This window comes from Pseudorca crassidens, chromosome 3, assembly GCF_039906515.1.
Source record: "Pseudorca crassidens isolate mPseCra1 chromosome 3, mPseCra1.hap1, whole genome shotgun sequence".
Taxonomy (NCBI): Eukaryota; Metazoa; Chordata; class Mammalia; order Artiodactyla; family Delphinidae; genus Pseudorca; species Pseudorca crassidens.
The window spans coordinates 153055087-153061086 of record NC_090298.1 but is presented as its reverse complement, the minus strand read 5'-3'; the positions used below and the strand labels follow the sequence as shown (position 1 = coordinate 153061086).

The window sequence follows — 6000 nt, the reverse complement described above, 5'->3', positions numbered from 1 at the left end:
CCTTCGCCCTGCTCTACCTGCTGAATCAGGCGCCTAGAAAGAAATTGTTAGTTCTAACAGCTGAAGTTTTTTGTGTTTCTCATCTATTATACCGCCCCCTCTCCCTCCACATCATGGTCTAGTTTAAGTAACTGAGAGGCTTGTCTCCTGTCTCTGAGACCCTGCCTTGCTCTCTGTCACAGCCATATGTGGAGACTGAGGGTATAAACAGAGCAGGATTTAGGGGAGTATTCAACTCCCTTCTCATTCAAACCCATTCTGTGGGGAACACCGGCCACAGGAAGAGACCCATGAAGGCAGAGTGGTAAGGAATGGCTGTGTGTCAGGCTGCAGCTGGATCATGGATAAATTCACTGGTGGTGGAGAGGCAGTCTGGGCAAAGGGCACCTCAGAGGAAAAGCACTGAGACAGGAATTAAGGCAGCACTTTTTGGAACAACCAGGAGATAAGCAATGCTGAATTGGGTTAGGACTAGAAAGAGAGGAAACTAGGACTTGAAATCAGACCAGTTTGATTCTAAAGTCTATACTTCTAACTTTAAGAACGTTAACATTTTGCCGTACTTAGCTCTCTGCATATTTATCTATCTATGCTAAATAATTTGCAAGTAAATTGCCAAATATCAAACCACTTCTGCCTAAATATTGTAGTGTACATATTGCAAAAATAAATAATTCTCGTACCCCCTAAGAAAACTAGCAACAAGTTTTTAATATCACCTAAATGCAGTCCACATTCAAACTTCCTTTTTAGTTTCATCTAATCTCAAACAGTCCCTAACCTTTCTTTTTCTGTTTCTTTTCAGTGATATCAACTTGTGAAAAGGCCTGGCCAGTTGTCATGCAGAAAGTCTCTATTCTGTACTGATCTCTCTATTTTCCCATGGCGTGAAATTGTCTATGCGCTGGCTTTCTTATCAACTGGAAGGTAAGTCTCTGATATGATGTGATTCGATTCTGGATGCAATTTTTGGCAAGAATACTTCATAGGTGATGTTATGTACTCTTTCTGCACTCATCGGGGGGGACTTAGGGTATCTCATTGTCAGTGATGCTAGCCTTGATCATTTAGTTAAAGTGGTGAACATCATATTTCATCTTTGTTAGGGCTCACTTTAGTTTTATTTTTTTTAATTAACAGATAATCTGTAGGATGATACTTTGGCAAGATGAGAATATTCCACTTGCCAGCAACATCTTACTTTATGGGCTAGATGATCCTTGTCTGAATCAATTATTGTATTGGAGCTGCAAAATTCTGATTTTATATTTCTATCATTACTTTTATACTTGCTAGCTTATATTCTTCTATGCTTCATGCCTCTTGAAGTCACAAAACCAAAGCTTAAGTTCTCTTGGTTCAGCAAATGCCTTCAAGGTAAAAGTGAGCTTCAGTGTTCTGCTTAACTTTCTGGACTCCCGCCTTTGTTTACTTTGGGGCCTGAATATTCTATACTTTCTTGTAAAATCATCAATAGACTTAAGATATTTTTATATTTCACCTAGAATGCTTAGGGTGAATATAAATGTATTATTTTTATCTATGATTCTTTTTGTCTTTATTAGATTGAGCAAATTTTCTTTTTACTTTTACTTTTTCCTCCTCTATTTGGAATTTCTATATTCTATGTTTTAAAAATTTAACATGCATATTTGACATAAAATCTAAAACTATTTACATTTCTTTTTACTTCTGAAGAAATTAAAGGCACATACTTTTACATGTTGCTTTCTGATATTTTAATTTTACCTTATTTTCCCTTCCCGTTGGAAATTACCTCTATTATTATCTTTTGTAGTGTTAGGGACTGAGTTGTGTGCCCCCAGATTAGTATGTTGAAACCCTAACTCCCAATGTAAATGTATTTGGAGATATGGCCTTTCAGGAGATAATTAAGGTTAAATGAGATCATAATGGTGGGGCCCCAATCTAATAGGACTAGTGTCCTTATAAGAAGCGAAAGAGACACCAGGAGTGTGCATGCACTGAGAAAAGACCATGTGAGGACACAGAGGGAAGATGGCCTTCTGGAAACCATGGAGAGATCTCAAAAGAAACCAGCCCTGCTGGTACCTTTATCTTGGACTTCCAGCCTCCTGAACTGTGAGAGAATACATTTCTGTTGTCTAAGCCACCCACTCTGTGGTATTTTGTTATGGTAGCCAGAGCTGACTAATACAGATAGTCAAGGCTTCTTTAGATTTAGCAATCCACATACCACTTTCTCTTCTTACCACTCCTTCCTGCTACTCCTTCTGAATTTAACTTCCTCTTCCATGAAGTATATCATTTAGAAGTTCTTATAGCAGACACTTTCTCTCTCTCTCTCTCTCTCTCTCTCTCTCTCTCATTCTTTACTGAAAATTTTTACTTTTTTCCTTATTCTAGAATAAGAGTTTAGCTGAGTAGTAATTATCGATAATTTCTTTTAATACTTTAATTTTATCCCAAATATTCTGGACTCTATCCATTGTTGCTACTGAAAAAAATTATTAAAGATGTAATTGTATTTTATTTAAGTTATTCTGTTTTTTTTTTTTTTTTTGGCCACTTTCAAGACTTGTTCTTTGTCTTTATATTCAGTATGTCCAGGTGTAGATTTTATTTTACTTTTCTTCTGTTTCATTCTGTTTGTTCCTTGAGGCTAAGGGTTCTTGCATTTAGTCAGTTACAGGAAATTCTCAGTTGTAATATTCAATATATCACCATTCTCCATTCTTTGTATTCTTTTTGTGTACTCCTACTAAGAATATATTAGACCTTCTCATTCTATTGTTGGTGTCTGTTAACTTTTCTTCCAGGTGTTCTATTTATGTGTGCTCACTGCCTAGTTAATTTCTTTACGTACACAGTTTACTAAATCTCTTTTCAGTGATTTATTTTTTATTTCTAGAAATCTGAATTGTTTCTTTTTCATTTTTGCCAGGTTTTTAAAAACTATTTCTTTTTATTATAACTTGTGCCTTCAGTTTTCTTTTTACATGAATATTATATTTCAAAATACTTAACTCTGATAGCTTTATTATTGTAAGTTCTGTGTGTTTGTTGGGTTTACTGACATTTTTCATGGTCTGTTATATGCTCCTTGCATATTCTGCATCTTTGTGCTTTGTGGGCTTATTGTTAGAAGACCTTGATCTCTGATAATTAATCTTTTAAGAAGGTTTTCATTTGCTTCTGCCAAATACCTTTAGTGATTATTATTGCCCCTTTGATGTTAATTTTTCAGCTTGGTAGGGTCCAGATCAAGCAAGTAGTTTAAATCTGAACCTCTGGCCTATGACTTCCCAAGGGAGACTCTTTTACCAATCAGAATCCAAGCTTAAATTTCCTTTTCACTTCTTTGAACCACTTCCTTGAACTGTAGTTACTCATTTAATAGCATTTTACTGCTTTAAAAATCACTCAACTGTCTTGCCTTCATCTGAGAATCTATGTAATAACATCTTTTCCTGTTTTGTATTCTCAGGACATTTAAATCCTAAGTTCCTTGATTATGAGAGCAGTAACCCTTCATACAGCTTCTATGCAGTCAGCTCACATGCCAGTCCCTCTGCTTTCCAGTTTTCTTTTAGTTTCTGTCCCTTGGGGAGATCCAAATACATGCACGAAACACATGCACATAGGTATGCTTTTATAACTGCTTGTTATATTCCATCCAGAATTTCTTTGTATTTGGCAACAGAAGGTTTTCAGTCAGTAATACTGTAGAAATGGGAGTCCGTGGTGGTGGTTATACAAATCCCAAATTGAATGGGCTCCCTTGCCAAAAGAAAGTTCTCAGTCAAAAGAACTATATGCAAAAGGCTAAGGATCCCTTTGTTAGAAATATATGCAGGGTTGAGCAAGATAGTTTCAACACTGAGATACTTTGACAGAAATCTTACTTTACAATTCATGTGAAGAAGACATTCAGTCACTGGTGTGCTCTAAAGCAGACAAAATAAACATAAGCAAACAACCCCCCACCCCAAAGCTCTATTTATAGTGCTTGCTAATTTCCATGGTGTAAATATTCTCACAAATGGCTGATTTCAAACTAGCAATGGATTGCCAGTTAACTCACAACATTCCTGAAAATTTAATGACTGGTCCATGGAAACCAATATGAACCAGTTCAAGCATATGACTGCATTTAATTCATATTCCTGGATAATTTTTGTGGTAGATATGGCATTTTCACTTTTTTCTTGATTCTAGTTCTCTGTGTCCTAGTTTGTTGCTTTCGTGGTAAAGGAAAAAAATATTAAATTTAAATTTCAGACTATGCATCAGAACAAGGATCAGCAAACTTTTTCTGTACAGTGCCTAGTATAAATACTTCAGGATTTGCTGGCTACATACAGTTGTCTTTTGCATATTCCTCTTCTTTTACTTTCTTCTTCTTCTTTTTTTTTTTTTTTAAACTCTTTAAAAATATGAAGACCATTGCACAGCAGGCCCTTAGCTGGACTCGTTTGCTGACCTTTTTCTCTGCTCTAGAAGCTTGGGATTATTGCTGCCTTAAAACAAACTTGTGCTGAAATTTCTGATAGATGATAGGAGAATCATACTCTCTGTTTCTTAGCTTCTTGAACCATTTCTACAATTATCAAACCACGACGTTTTCTCTGGTATCATTGAGCTGGGACGGTCTATTTTGATTCTGTTTCTTTGAAACTGTATTTACTGTAAATGACAGCATATGTTACTAGGGGGAGAAGGTTTAATTTCTAGAATTTTCCATTAAAGTTATCTTTGAGATATTTGTTCTTTCCATTTTAACACTTTTTAAAGGCTTCCCAAGTAAACCAAAAACATTAGAGTTTATGGATTATTTTGTCCTTATCCAAATGCTTGAGGCTATTAATTTTTCTTTGTATAAAAATATTTTTATATCCTTCCAAACAGGACTTAAGCTTACTTTCAGTGGTCAGTAAGGCTTGAAACTCCATGGCTTAACTGCTTTATATTATTTTAAGGACTGTAGAAATTGATGGATTATCATCAGGAAAATGAAAACAGTTTTCAGAACTACTTTGCTTAGAGAATTGAGCTTTTCAAGGCATACCCCCTCCTCAAACACCAAGTATTAATTATGTGGTTTAAGCTCCTGTTATTTCAGCAAAGAGCTTAAAAGACTGACTGACCAGCATGAAAAAGCAATAGAGCATTAATTGAACAGATTTGAAATAATTGAGTTCCACATTTGTTAAGAACATAATAAAGGATGTTATCAAAGCTTCACACGTGGATATACCATTCTGAAAACTGCTTATGAAAATAATAGACTTTGATGCTAAGAATGAAAAAATATATGCTTTAAAAATTCATTAGGAAACTTCCCTTAAAAATGAATTATAGAAACTTCTGCCTTATTATAGAAATACCTTCTGACAGGCTACAGTTATCAGTTTCCATATTTGTGTACAGTTGAAGCATAATTGATGAAGATACAGGGCATACTGTAGATTGAATACAGAAAATTCTATTTCTTAATAGAAGTCAAAACCAGAAATGAGATCAAATGAGATCAAGTGAGAGAAAGAGATGGCATTTGGGAGAAGGAAAATGAAAAAAATGTTTTCCTTTTATCTGTAAAGTGAGTCTAGGCAGTAGAATGGAGATGGTTGTCAGGATAGGCAACAAGAAATCAGAGCTGAAGGCGCATTATAGATACTCTTTGTAAACTGATCACTGTGCTAGCTTATTTTAACTCAGAAATGTAGTCATCACAACTTTTCAGTTGAGAACTGTTTGGCGTAAAATGTTACTTAAATAGTTAAGAAATTTACCTCTATTTTTAAAGTTAGCAAAAGCTTTAAAATACAAATCAGTATTCATAGTTCCAAGAATTATGCCGAACTTGGTAATCTCTTAATAGCTCATCGAAGGTTTTGCTGCTCTCTTGGTGAGTACTGAGAAATAAGCATCTGTTTTTAAAGAGTGATGATGATAATTCACATGATGTGTATATTCTGAAACAAAAAAGCAGTTTCCACGGTTCATCAATGATTGCCT

At 35.0% G+C, this 6000-nt stretch overlaps 1 long non-coding RNA gene across 1 annotated transcript in view; it reads left to right on the top strand.

The window, feature by feature from the left end:
- The first annotated feature begins 804 nt into the window (after nucleotides 1-804).
- The window catches only part of LOC137220892 (uncharacterized), a 318969-nt gene continuing 313773 nt past the window's right edge, over nucleotides 805-6000 (top strand). Inside the window, exon 1 of the long non-coding RNA XR_010941830.1 lies at nucleotides 805-927. This is a non-coding gene — a long non-coding RNA (uncharacterized lncRNA). The remainder of the gene's footprint in view (nucleotides 928-6000) is intronic.